The sequence below is a fragment of the Xenopus laevis genome, chromosome 5L (assembly GCF_017654675.1).
Source record: "Xenopus laevis strain J_2021 chromosome 5L, Xenopus_laevis_v10.1, whole genome shotgun sequence".
Lineage (NCBI taxonomy): Eukaryota > Metazoa > Chordata > Amphibia > Anura > Pipidae > Xenopus > Xenopus laevis.
Genome location: NC_054379.1, coordinates 145,360,160 through 145,375,298, shown reverse-complemented (window position 1 = coordinate 145,375,298; position 15,139 = coordinate 145,360,160). Strand labels below are relative to the sequence as shown.

General features: G+C 39.0%; 1 protein-coding gene across 9 annotated transcripts in view; it reads left to right on the top strand.

The window, feature by feature from the left end:
• LOC108717166 (myelin transcription factor 1-like protein) overlaps positions 1-15,139 on the top strand; it is a 310,654-nt gene that overhangs the window by 153,959 nt on the left and 141,556 nt on the right. The window lies entirely within an intron of this gene.

Here is a 15,139-nt window from a genome sequence, read left to right as displayed (position 1 = left end):
ACTAATTAGCAATGACTAAGGTCCTCAGTGAGGACGCTTCATATACAGCAGTGAAAATAAGTATTGAACATGTCAACGTTTTCCTCAGTAAATATATTTCTAATGGAGCTATTAACATGAAATTTACACCAGATGTAACAGCCCAAGTAATCCACACGTACAAAGAAATCAAAACAAATATGTTCATAAATTAAAGTGGACCTGTCACCCAGACACAAAAATCTGTATAATAAAAGTCCTTTTCAAATTAAACATGAAATCCAATTTCTATTTTTTATTAAAGCATTCATAGCTGTTGTAAGCTCATTTAAAAATCTCCTCTGTCAATCAAATATTGTCTGCCCCTCCTCTATGCCATGGGCATAGAGGCGGGGCAGACAATTACTTTCACTTTCCATTCAGCACTTCCTAGATGTCACTGCTCTCCTCATATTCCCCCATTCTCTTAACCATTTAAACGTGTAGCCAGGGCATGGGGATGGACATTGGGTCCCCCATTCTGGTGCACAAACAAGATTCTGAGATGATACAAGGCTTTTCTTAAAAACCGTGTCCACAAAATGGCTCCTGCCTGCTTGCTATCATTTTGAATTCCCAGACTGAAGGAAACAAGATTCAAATCATTTATACACTGTAATTAAAGTTCATTTTGCTTGACTAATGTGATAAAATAGGATTTTGAATAATTGTTTTGGGTGACGGGTCCCCTTTAAGTTATGTTTAAGTGGAATGACACACGGAAGAAAAGGAGGTGCAAAAAGGCATGGAAAGCCAGGAAACCTGCAGAAATCTATCAGTATTTAGAAAACAATCCTGCCCCCTATCAGTGCAAATTAATATCAGCTCGTTTAGTCCTACTTGATGGCCTATAAAAAGGTTTCTCATTGCCAGGGTATCACACCTAAAGCATCTCATGATGGGTAAAAGCAAAGAGCTCTCTCAAGACCTTTGCAACCTTATTGTTGCAAAACATACTGATGGTATCAGTTACAGATGTATTGCTAAGATTCTGAATGTTCCAGTGAGTCAAAAGAATAATCAGAAGAGTTGTCCAAGAGCCATGGATCACTCACAGAGCTCCAGAAAGACCTTGAATTAGCAGGTACAGTTGTTTCAAAAACAATAATAAATAATGCATTCAACCAACATGGCTTCTAAGCACCCTCATCGTGCAAGACTCCACTGCTGAAGAAAAAGCATGTTAAAGCTCATTTAAAGTTTGCTGCACAACATTTGGACAAGCCAATTAAATTCTGGGAGAATATAGTCTGGTCAGATGAGGTTAAAATGGAACTCTTTGGGTGTGATTGCACACACCATGTTTGGAGGAGAAATGGTACTGCACATCAACCCAAAAACATCATACCAACAGTTACATAGTTACAGTCGGGTTGGAAAAAGACAAAGTCCATCAAATTCAACCCCTCCAAATGAAAACCCAGTATCCATACACACACCCCTCCCTACTTTCACAAAAATTATATGTACCCATACCTATACTAACTATAGAGTTTAGTATCACAATAGCCTTCGATATTATGTCTGTCCAAAAAATCATCCAAGCCATTCTTAAAGGCATTAACTGAATCAGCCATCACAACATCACCCGGCAGTGCATTCCACAACCTCACTGTCCTGACTGTGAAGAACCCCCTACGTTGCTTCAAATGAAATTTCTTTTCTTCTAGTCTAAAGGGGTGGCCTCTGGTACGGTGATCCTCTTTATGGGTAAAAAGGTCCCCTGCTATTTGTCTATAATGTCCTTCAACAGTGAAGTTTGGAGGTGGGAGCATCATGGTGTGGTGCTGTTTTTCAGCATGGTACTGGCAGACTTCATATAAATGAAGTAAGGATGAATGGAGAAATGGACAAGAATCTGCTGCCATCTACCAGGATGCTGAAGATGAAATGAGGGTGGACATTTCAGCAAGACAATGATCCCAAACACACAGCCAACTCTCAATTTGTTTCAGAGAAAGAAAATAAAACTGCTAGAATGGCCCAGTCAATCACTTGACTTGAATCCAATTGAAAATCTATGGAAATGACTGAAGATCAGAGTTCATAGAAGAGGCCCCCAAGAATCTTCAAGATTTAAAGACTTTTAGTTTGTGTGGAAGAATAGGTCAAAATCATACCTGAGCAATTTATGTGACCAGCTTCTCCATACAGGTGGCATCTTGAAGCTGTCATCACCAAACAAAGGCTTTTCAACTAAGTATTAAATACATTTCTGTACGAGTGTTTAACTTATTCCCTGTGCCACTCCACTTTATTACACATAACTTAACTTATGGGCTTATTTGTTTTGATTTCTTTGTATGTGTTTGGTTTTTTGCCGACATCTGGTATACATTTTATGTGAAAAGCCCCATTAGAAATGGGAATCCTTAAGCCTTGTGCCTTGAATCCTAAATATCTTTTAAAAAATCAAATGGAAACCCCTCGATAACACAACGTCAGAACTTCAACAATATGCTGATCAATGAAAACATTCTAATTGCTGTTAAGTTAGAAATACATTTTTTTTGCAAAATTTGCAAGAGCCACAGTGTTTTTCATGTTGCTCTGGATTAGCAGTGCCAAGAGTTATGTTAAAATATTATAGAAATTGGGGGTTAAACTTTACATCTAAAAGAGTATTTTTGACCAAAGCTTCCGTGCTTGAGAAAATATGAACTACTATGATGAAATTTATAGAATCATCACTTTCATTTGTGTCTTTTCACTGTAAATTATAATACTGTGCATTGGGTGATATTCTTGTTGAATAGTAAAAATGTATCCTTGTTTTAGGTCTTGACTTCTAAACTTTGCTTTAGACACTCTATCTTTATTTTCCCATCAGCCCTGACAGCTTTGGCAATCTTTTCTACGAAAAAGTATGCCAGTGGGTTAAAACATTCTTCAATCCATAGAGAAGATAGGTGTTACGCTAAGAAGACATAAATTGAGTTGAAGGGCCCCACATTTCTCTAGTGATCTAAGGCCTTGGTGACAATAGAGACATTAAAGATCACATTTAATCGGACAGATTCTTATAACTAGAAAACTAGAGCTAACAGACCAAGAAGACATCTGCAGAATACATCATGAAATTCCAGTTCAGCTCACTAGGATGCAATAGTAATAATGTACTCGGAATTGCATTACCGCAACTCCAAAATTAAAGATTCATTTCCAGCTGACTGCTCTGACCAGACCAGAGTTCAATGTAATTGCATAGTGCAATCAGAAAATGCCATTCTCATCAAGCCATATGATCCAGCTATCTAGTCCTGGTCATTCAGTCCAAATGAAGCCAAAATTAAGCCCAAATGAAGAATGGCTGCAAAGTTTTGTAGGGAAAATAAGGCATAATTGAGAAGGTATCATAAAAAAATGTTTGAACATAAAAAAAGAAGTATTTTTCATTACTCTGCCAGAAGTCTTGCAATACCTTAGCAACCAGGCAGTAATTTGAATGAAAGACTAAAAGATAAATAGGAGAGGGTTTGAACAGATAGATAGAAGCAATAAAACTAATAAAATTGAAATCTCACAGAGCAATATGTTGTTTGGCCTGCCAGGGCCGGTAGAAGGTAAATAATTCAAAAACTATAAAAAAGGAAGACCAACTGAAGTGCCTACTGTTACCTCCTTTCTCCTTACTAAGACCTCCCATCTTCCCTTCCCATCCCCATGACTTGGAACAAGCAAATGGTTTATCCATTTAATATGTAAGTTTTTTTTCCAAAAAAAGCAACTGTTCCTTTTTATGTTGTACAAATTCAATAAAAACTATTGTACAATAAAAATACGAAGACCAGTTGAAAAGTTGCTAAGAATAGGACATTCTATAACATACTAAAATGTAATTTAAAGTTGAACTACCCATTTAATGGAATGGGGTACTGTTGAAACAATGCAATGGCATTAATCTCCAAATGCTAGGGCTAATATATAATTTGTAAAAACCCTCTGGATTAATTTACTAATCCTAAAGAATGTAATAATTCACTGGTATGATTGGCTTTGCTAATGTGCTGTAAGAAAGCAGAATTTGCTAAGGAGGAAAACTGCATATTCCACATTTTTATTCGTCTCAATGAAGGTTGAGATATAAAAACTTGATAACAAAGATGACGTTCATTTATAAAGATCTTTTATGTTGGGTTTGCAACGAAAGGGCCATTATACTTATCATCTGTTTGAAAAAAGTTGCTCCCTCATGTTTCAGAGATGCATAATTTAAAGGCTATCCTCTAAAAATCCAGCAAAGAATATTTCCTCCCGGGTAAAATTTTATTGAGGTCTAAGGATGATATCCTAATTTTTCCATTCTGTAAATACAGCATGTAGACATATTAGCTTCCCTGTACTACTGAATGTCAGGAGATTCTGATATATGGTCTGCCAACTTTTTTTAAAAAAAATATATGTGCAATACATGTCATAAGACATTCAGCAGTCTGTTTGTAAAGTTCAGCCATTACTTTATGTCTCAGGATTGAATTCTGCAGGATACTAGGCATTACTGTATTAGGACTCAATTCAAAAGTCATTTCACAGTGAAGCTAAGTCTTCTGAGGCATAAACAATGCACTGCTTGAACCCATTAAGGAAAATCTCTCTGGCAATTATCTGGTTGTTTCTTTAGCCATTAGTTATCAAAGCCTACAGCCCATTGCTTATTAAACAGTGCATGGAATGCAGGCTCTTTTGACGGATGGTCGATAGGTGTCTCAAGCACCTTCAAAATCCCATGCAACTGCAAAATAGACAAAACAAAGAAGAATATAATTTAAACATTTCAAATTCAAAAAAATTATAAAATAGTTGCCTGAGATGTATCCCCTGCACTATTACCATCGGTATAGCCAAATAGAGCCAAGAAAACGTACTCTAAAAGCATGTAGCATCTGCTAACTTTTATTCTCCAGTTGAACAACTGACGTGAAAATGACAAATGAAAATGAAATAAATAATTCTATGATTGATTTGACTCCAGGGACATCATTTGTAAATATAAAGCCTAAACATTTCTGCAGCAGTCTTAGAAAGTAATGGCCAGCATGGTGGAGCAGAGGTGAGGTCCTAGGTACAAGACCACCAAGCCCTGTTTGGTTTTCCTCCGAAACTCTAAAACATACAAGAAGGATAATTGGTTTCTGATAAAAAATGGAAAGCTATAATGGTGCTAACTTCACTCGTTCCGTTGGATAGGGATGTGCCAAATTCAGAATCCTTTGGCATAATGTAAAGAGCAAAGTTTTCAGCATGTCTACAAACCTACAGCAAACAACCACATTTTAGCCTCAAACCGGTGACTTGCTATGGGTTACTATATCTTTTAACAATGTTTTACTTTTCATTGCTTTTCCCTATACTGTATATGCTGGGTGACTTTAGAGCCTTGGATAATGGTAGGCAACTTTCTATGTCAGATTATGTATTTTAACATCTGTGCTCAGATAAATTTGCAAATTAGATTTTGGATTAGGTTAAATGTTTTGCTTTGTATCTGTCTAATGGAATGCAAAATGATTTCTTTCTGATTTGTTTGTGAGGGGTATTTTTGACTTTAAGAGGGTTATTCATCAATTTTAGAGCCATGTGAGCTTTTTTAGACCTCAAATGAACTCACAACTCGAATGGTTTCTAAATTTAAAAAACCTCCAAAGTAAAAACCTTTAATTGGTGAAGTCGTGGTTAACAACCCAAAAACCTAAATTGATCCGGTTTTCAGCCGGAAAAAATTCAAATCACTCGAATTGATCAATCCACCGAAAAAAACTCGAACATCATGAAGGCTATTAACATCTTCAAATGGTTCAGAGGACCTCTGCCATTGACTTCTACATGACCTAGATGGGTTTTAAGTTTACTTAGATATTATTTTTGGTTTCAAGCTATTTACAGGGTCGAGATATTATATTTCTCAAAAAAAATTTCAAAAAAGCTTTTCCTTTAACCCAAAAATATTGATTTTTTGACTCAAAAATACCCTTGAAAACTTGAATTTTTGGTGGAAAATGCAACTCAAACCTTAATAAATCTGCTCCTAATAGTATTAGTCTTTAGTGTGGAACCATTGTTCATTCACTGGTCACAACCTTCTTTAGATTGTCACATTGTAGCAATAACATTTATACTTATGTTTCATTGCTATAACTAATGACTAGTGTACCCCAGATCAAGGCTTGGTCTTGAATCCCCAAAAAACAATTGCACCCAGCCACTACCACTGGCTATCTAGCCCTGCCCCCTCCCAATGCATGTAAGATTCTTCACAATTAATAGTTTTTGGCTTTATTGAAAGCTATTCTCAGTATCCTTATATTCCTATTACATCCCCCTCCCTCATTGTTCATTAGAAAAAAGGAGCAACATTAAAGAGAAGAGAATATAAAGAAAAAAAACTATTTTAACTGAGCCTTTAAAGACTAGCATTATGAATGAAGATTTTACCTTTAAGAGGCAACTATCACTCACACCCGCTCCTTTGCATATATGTTTAATGTGTGGTTATTAGCCTGGCAAATTCACAATAATGATTCTGGCTTTCTTTTCATAGAAAGTCATTACAAATGTGCACTTTATGCTAAACATTCCTTTGTCTCAAGCTAATATATTCCTAGGGAAGATATTCTGCTCAAAGAAAAGAAATATAGTGGCACCCCTAACTTCTCTCAGCATTAAACAGGTTTATTCTAATGCAGACGATTACATTGACATCCATAATCCTTTATTTTTTTCTTTCTATATTGGGTGTTTTTATGCTACAGGTAAAATAGTCTATTGGGTAAATTTTCTAAACTATACTAATGAAATATATATATATATATATATATAGCATTCCTACCTTCTTTGCGCCCCTCCTTTGGTCCTGTTCTCCCATAATGAGTGATGGTTTTAAGATGAGCATACTAATCTTTGTTTTACTCAGTGGGAAGATCCACAAAACATGTATGTTTTCTACATTAAATAAAGACACATGCCAAAATTTGCCCCAGGCTGCATATAATTTAGCACTTGAACGGGAAGTGCTACAATCTTATCCCAGGGAATACATTCATAAAATATGACTATAAGTACTACATACTATACACAGAGGTTGCCCCTTTGAATGCAAAAATATTTATAATGTATGCAATCTCTTTGATGCATATGGTCACCTTATAAACATTTTACTGTGCCATGCTAACAAAGCATATAATGGCAGCAATGTACATTATACTGTAGAGAGATAGTCAGGATCTGTCTGGAATCAAACCCCAGTCGGTATACTGAAATTGGCCTGTGTTATCTTTCTCAACCACTGGGGTTTTTCAGAGTTGATATGGGTCGGCAATCCTGATGGACATGTAACGCTATTTTGGTTACTGTCCCTTTAAATAATAGCTTCCTTGGCAATTCAGGGGCCCTGAGTCCCTTTTGCAAGTCGAAAAGTACTGGGAACTAGGAATCACAGCGCAGTGCCTCCACCTAGGGAGCACTGAGGAACTTACCTCAGAGGAATCCCCTAGGAAATAATAAACACACACACTTTGCAGATAACAATATTTAACTTTATATAAACTGTAAAGTAGTAACTAATACAAAAGTCACGCCTGTATGGGAATATAAGGGACACTACCTAAATCCCTATTAGGTTTTAACTATCTGTTCAAACACAGTCCCACTTGTCTGGAAGGGTTAAAAAGCACACAGTTCAAAATGCAATGTCCCTTTCCCCAGAGCTCTTATTCCCTTGGTAGCGCTACCTTTCCCCAGAGTACCTTTTCCCTTGGAAAATAGCAGCTTCCCACGTAGCAGGCAAAATTACACAAGGCCTGTCTTCCTGTGGCAAATCCTCTCTTCAAGGGATTTACTCAGCGCTTTCTCTCAGAGGCAGATCACATTGGAATCACAAATAACTCTTCTCCAGAATCACTCTCACCAATGGCACTTTCCTCCTCTGAAGCTTTAGCAGCGTGGCAGGGTCAGACAGCCTCTTTCTGCACTCCTGCACACCTCACAGAACCAGCAGGGCCTACACACACAGCTTCACAGTCGGGCACACCCTCTCCTCCCAGGATGCACTGCGGTCTCCAGCCAATCAGGTCGCTCTCCAGCCTGTTACTGGGCTGAATGATGTCACAGACAGAAAAGCAGGGGAAGGATTTCTCTTCTCCCCTACATTCTCCCCTTGGACAAATCGGCAACGTCCTCGCTTGCCGTATGCCCTGGCATGCCTGGACAGCAAAACAGTCAAAAATGTCTTTATCACTATTGTTACCTGGGACCCTAACATTGGCCTTACCTGGAGACCTGCGCTTACCCAGACCCAGTACTTTAGATCTATCGGGGGTATCAAAGGTTTCAGGGGCCACCTTCATGCCAATAGGGTTCTCCACAGTAGTCTTCTCTCGACTCAACACCCTATCCTCTTCAGGGGAGTCACTCTCACAGACAGAAGGCTCATAATAAGACTTCTGTATGTTGGGATTTTTGTAAGTCTTACAACTTCGGGCCTGATGACCCATCACCTGGCACTTGTAACATCTCCCATGGAATCTTCTACGCCTACGGCGTACTTTACACAGTGCAGATTGGGTTTCACCTTCATCAGGAACTGGACAGTTTGGCTGGATGTGGCCAAGCTTGCCACACCGGTAACACTTAGGAACTTTCTTAGCCTCAGCTGGGGGTGGTCTGGCTCTCTCAGACAGTTGAGCTTTTAACTCCTCCAACTCTTTGCGAAGCTTCTTGTTTTCCTCCAACAGTTTAGCATCAGCAGTGGATTTCTCTGTATGCCCTGAAGTGGGACTTCGTCTGACCCTCACATAGGCATCCGCCTCTTCTCGCCGCACTCTCTCCATCAGAGCAATGTACCCAGGGGGTAGCTTATCCTGGTAGTGTGCTCTAATTGTCATGGCAACAGGGTCACTATTCAGGGTCCCTCTCTTCAATTGGCGAATTCTCAGAGGATCCATTTCACTGTCTGTAATTGCACCACGGCTCACTAGCAGTCTCAGGCCTTGTTCTAGCCGCACAAGATAAACAGACAAATCTTCCTTCTCTTTCTGAAAGGTAGAGTGGAAGCGATGAAGCATCTCTGTAGCACTCTCTACAGGGCCGAACGTCACCTCCAGAACTTCAATCAGATCACCTGAAGTAGCATCAGGGTGGCCAACCATATAGGATTTAACAACATCCACGGCAGGACTACGGAGACTCTCAAGGATTTTCCTTCTCATAGTCATCTCGGGGCCAGTCCAATCTCTCACGGACACAACAGTGGAGTCTCTCCAGCTCTCAAAGGACTCTTCACCAGTAGGTACAGGATCTGTCCCGGAAAACACTTTAAGTCTCTTAAATTACCATTCCAGGCCAGCTGTGTCAGTTGGTCAGTCAGTTGTCCCAGCGCGCTCACAATCTCTGGGGTATCCAGCCGGCCACCAGAACTATGGCGACTCCCCTTGGAGACCACGCTCTCACAGGATGGACATCTCTTTATGTGACTCTTTTCAGCTGGCGAATCAAACAACGTCTTGTTCAGTTGCACACTCTCCGGTGCCTTCACTGCATACTGGGTAGTAAGGGCATCACCCTGGGAAGTTAACTCATCTGCGTCATCAGACATATCAGGCAGAACAATCTTCCAGGGCCCTTCACTTTCAGCATCAATATCAGGGGGAACACGGTCACGATCTATCTCTCTGGGGCTGTCTATAAGAACATTCAACAGGACCCCGGCAGAATCCCGCCGTGACGCAGCCACCCTTGGGCGGTAAAAAATCTGTTCCCCATCCAGAACTTGATAAATAAATTCTTCCTTCACTCTGGGCACCATGGGCCCAACAGCGGCAACCTTCGGGGGTTAAGTCCCAATGCAGTACACCATTGGCGAACACTTTGTGGAGTTTCAAAGGCAGACATATTTTCATCAAACATCCCCAGCTTCCCAGTCGACATCTCAGCAGTGCCTCCAATGTAACGCTATTTTGGTTACTGTCCCTTTAAATAATAGCTTCCTTGGCAATTCAGGGGCCCTGAGTCCCTTTTGCAAGTCGAAAAGTACTGGGAACTAGGAATCACAGCGCAGTGCCTCCACCTAGGGAGCACTGAGGAACTTACCTCAGAGGAATCCCCTAGGAAATAATAAACACACACACTTTGCAGATAACAATATTTAACTTTATATAAACTGTAAAGTAGTAACTAATACAAAAGTCACGCCTGTATGGGAATATAAGGGACACTACCTAAATCCCTATTAGGTTTTAACTATCTGTTCAAACACAGTCCCACTTGTCTGGAAGGGTTAAAAAGCACACAGTTCAAAATGCAATGTCCCTTTCCCCAGAGCTCTTATTCCCTTGGTAGCGCTACCTTTCCCCAGAGTACCTTTTCCCTTGGAAAATAGCAGCTTCCCACGTAGCAGGCAAAATTACACAAGGCCTGTCTTCCTGTGGCAAATCCTCTCTTCAAGGGATTTACTCAGCGCTTTCTCTCAGAGGCAGATCACATTGGAATCACAAATAACTCTTCTCCAGAATCACTCTCACCAATGGCACTTTCCTCCTCTGAAGCTTTAGCAGCGTGGCAGGGTCAGACAGCCTCTTTCTGCACTCCTGCACACCTCACAGAACCAGCAGGGCCTACACACACAGCTTCACAGTCGGGCACACCCTCTCCTCCCAGGATGCACTGCGGTCTCCAGCCAATCAGGTCGCTCTCCAGCCTGTTACTGGGCTGAATGATGTCACAGACAGAAAAGCAGGGGAAGGATTTCTCTTCTCCCCTACAGACATGTTCTCACCCTGCTGCTCTTTTCCTCTGTCCACCTCATTAACATCAAGGGGCCTATTTATCATGTTGTGTAAAAATGGAGTGAAGCCCAGAGCAACCACTTTTTACACAGCATGATAAAAATGTCAGTTAAGGGCCTTTATAAGCCTACACCATGCCAGTACCCATTGCTTGATCATTGAAGCCTCAGAGAAAGATCTAGTGTTATTAGTGTTATTTTGTTTCTGTGATTCCTGTGATTTCTGTGCCTGATTCCTGCCTTTGTTCCTGAGTCCCCACCTGGTCTCTGTTTCTGTGCCCTGGTTCCTGTGCTCCTGTTCCCATCCTTGACTGACTACTGTTTGAAATCCTGGTATTGGCCTCAGCCTGTTATACAGACCTGTCATTATCTTCAGCCTGCCCCTGACCTTGGCCTGTTATAAGGACTTGTCATTGTTGCTGCCTGCCCTGACCTCTGACCTGGTATAAGGACTTGAGCATTTCTTACATTTGCTCTGAATCTTGGCATCTTTCTGTTTGTCATGAATAAATAGTTTCTTCATTAACATGAATTCTGCTTCTCATATAGCTCCATTTGTGTATTACCCACGTTACTCAGCATTTAGGCACCAACTTGCCAGTTACCCACCTGACACAGATAGATGATAGATAATTGATAGATAGATAATTGATAGATGATAGCTAGCTAGCTAGCTAGCTAGCTAGCTAGCTAGATAGATAGATAGATAGATAGATAGATAGATAGATAGATAGATAGATAGATAGATGGACAGAATATGGGAAAGTCTTACAATACTCTCATTTACATCTAAATTGTGAGTAGGAATAGTTCCCTTTGTGCCTTTCTGGAAATTAATTTACATTGTATGTGAATCTCACTGGGACGAGAGCATCTATTTCAATTATTATATCCTCTGTTTGTCTTTCTGCTGTTGGTAGGGTTAGTGCCAAAACATCACAGTTGCTAAAACCACCTGCCACACCCGTATGTAGAAGGGACCTCTATATGAAGCAAAGTTTACTCATGCAAATTGTGATTATTAACAACCATTTATAAAGTACGAACATATTTAAAAGTGGGTACACACATGGATTGCACACTGATATAAAGGTTCTAGAATAGGTTCTAGAGTATGACCTGGATCTACAAGGAATCTACAAGGAATTAGTAGGGCTGCTCACAAATAATCAGCACATGTACAGAACATCACAGTGGTCTTTCATTGTCATGTACAGGTATGGGACGTGTTATCCAGAATGCTCTGGACCTGGGGTTTTCTGAATAAGGGGTTTTTCTGTAATTTGAATCTACATACTCTGTCTACTAAAAAATCTATTAAACATGAATTAAAGACAATTGGTTTGTTTTGCCTCCAGTAAGGATTAATTATATCTTAGTTGAGATCAAGTACAAGGTACTATTTTATTGTTACAGGGAAAAAGGAAATCATTTTTAAAAATTTGAATTATTTGATTAAGCTGGAGTCTATAGAAGATGGAGCTTTCTGGATAACATGTTTTCAAATAACGGATCCCCTACCTGTATTTAGCAAACACAAAGCAAACTCCAATCTAAACATATTGCACAACGTTTAAGCGATTGAACGGTTTTCACCGAAAAATGAAGCCACCTTCAAAAATGCCCAATACCAAAAAGTGCCCTTTAAAATGTAAATAATAATAATGAAAACTAATAAAAAGACTGTTTCTATTCCTATTTTGGCTAATTCTTATCCCATTTGCAGTTGAGTTGGTGGGTATTCACACAAATGTATATTTTAAGGGGTGGTTCACCTTTAAGTTAACTTTTACTATGTTATAGGATGGCCTATTCTAAGCAACCTTTTCAATTGGTCTTCCTTATTTATAGTTTCTGAATTATTTACCTTCCTCTTCTGACTCTTTTCAGCTTTCAAATGGGGTCACTGACCCCTTTATAAAAACAAATGACCTGTAAAGCTACAAATTTATTGTTATTACTACTTTTTATACTCATCATTCTATTCAGACCCTCTTCTTTTCATATTCCAGTCTCTTATTCAATTTAATGCATGGTCACTAGGGTAATTTGGACTCTAGCAACCAGATTGCTGAAACTGCAAACTGGAGAGCTGTTAAATAAAAGCTGAATACTGTAACTCAAAAGCCACAAATAATAAAAATGAAAAACAATTGCAAATGGTCTCAGAATATCACTCTTACTGAAAGTTAATTTAAAGGAGAAAAATCCCTTTAATTATGCTCAAAAAACCACTGATTTCATTGTCTTATTTGAAGCCACCCCTGACACATAGGGGCAGCTTTATCAAGGGTCGAAGTGAAAATTTTAATTTTCGAATTCAAATTTTCGAGTTTTTTAAGTGGAATTCAACTAGGAAATAGTTCAAATTAAGTTCGAGTTTTTAAAAAATTCTAATTCATTTTTCGAAATTTTTTATGTATCGACCCTTTAACAATTGAGATTTGACTATTTGCCAACCTTAAACCAAAGTAAAATCAAGTTTTTTTCAAAGAAAAAACTTGAACTTTGAATTACATTCTAATTCGATTTGAGTTTGCGTATCAATCCCCTCCACTCGTGTTTGAAAAATTCTAATTTTTTGATAAGTTTCGATTGGTTGCTTTATTTCAAATTTCAAGTTCATGGGAGTTTATGGGAGTTTTTACAAAATCCTATGAACTCTAAATTCGACCTTTAATAAATCTGCCCCATAGATGCATTGTTCTCCAGATTGAGCTAAAGTCTCTTTAATGTCACTTCCGGTGGTGGGAACATTCAATCCAAGACAACAGTTTCACAGAAACCACCAAGAAGTAAACAGGATAATTAAAGTACACAGTTACATTGATACCATAAAATAGTTCCAGAGAAAGACCCCGTTTGTCGTTAATGTTATTGACACAAAATTATTTTATGTTCCTTTCCACATGTGATTATCTTGTACCCATTTCTTTCCTATTATGCACAAGACAGCATGCAACCCTAACATATGCTGTTAGCTACTCGTCTGATTGGCAGCATTCCTCCGTGCCAATGCTATTGTATGGGTGATATAAATGCAAAACAACATTATGTTCTTTTATTAGGAGAGGATGTATCACATTCTGAAAGCTTTGTGTCGGCATTGCATCTCTTATATCACTCTCCCTTTAGGGGGTGGAATCTCTGCATGAGTGTTTGTTTTCTCGGTTTATTAAGAAAGAACCTTATAGAGAATTGTTTCTCTTTGGTTAGATTTTATTTTCCATATAAAAAAGTGCAACTTAGGCTTTGGTGAGGCTACTTTTCCTTTGGGATCCAAAGCATTTGCATAATGGTATATCCACATCTAATAGAGACATGATGGGGTGAAGTTTTTGGAGGATCCTCTGAGCACTATTTTAAGCTCACCCAGTTTGAGTGTTCATATGGGGAGGAAGGCTTAGCTAGTACTGGTGCAACCTTAGACCCAGGTATGTCAAAAGAGGCACACAGTTTGCCTGGAACAGTACTCTATAGCAACCAATGTGCCAAGGAATGTTATTATTATTATTTTTTATTTATGCTTGAAACATTACGTTCTTACGGGCAAGCAGTTCAATTTAACAATGTGAGTACTTATGGATATGTTTGTTGGAGTTCTAGAGCAGACACGTCACATTTGGTATAGGCATGTACATCAGGGAGTTGACCCCACTATGGGTTTGTAAAGTAATAGTAGATTTATTCTGTGTATTGCTCTTCTGTATGTGTGTGTGGCACATAGAGAGGAATCTCAGTATCTATCTATCTATCTATCTATCTATCTATCTATCTATCTATCTATCTATCTATCTATCTATAAGCAAGTTGGCTCCTAATAAAACTGACCATAGTGTGTGCGAATGTGATAGGGATCTTAGATTGTAAGCTCCACTGGGGCAGGGATTGATGTGAATAATTTATAATCTCTGTAAAACTCTGTGAAATGTGTTGGTGCTATATAAATAGAGAAGCAGAAGAATAAGGAATGCTGCATTTATAACATAAATGTCATGTTATATTACTTTAGATGCAATGCAGTAGGCTATTGTCAAATGCTTCTTGTCACGTACAACTGCTAGCTATCATCTCTGTATATTAGTGAGTTAAATCAAAATATCTAGCAGCTTCATTCACTTAGTGAACCCATAACTCAGGAATGGCAGTGTGAAGTTCTGTACTGATTCCCATGTGTAGCATAGTGCTGGTGACTGCTCCTGAAATCAATGACCATGAGCTAATTGTTCGCCTGCCTGTGGGATCATAGATCACAACCAGACTGAAGCAACGGCATCCTACCAGTAACTGAGAATCCAATAGGGGACTAAAGCATAATTGGCGTAACTATAGAGAAAGCAGAGC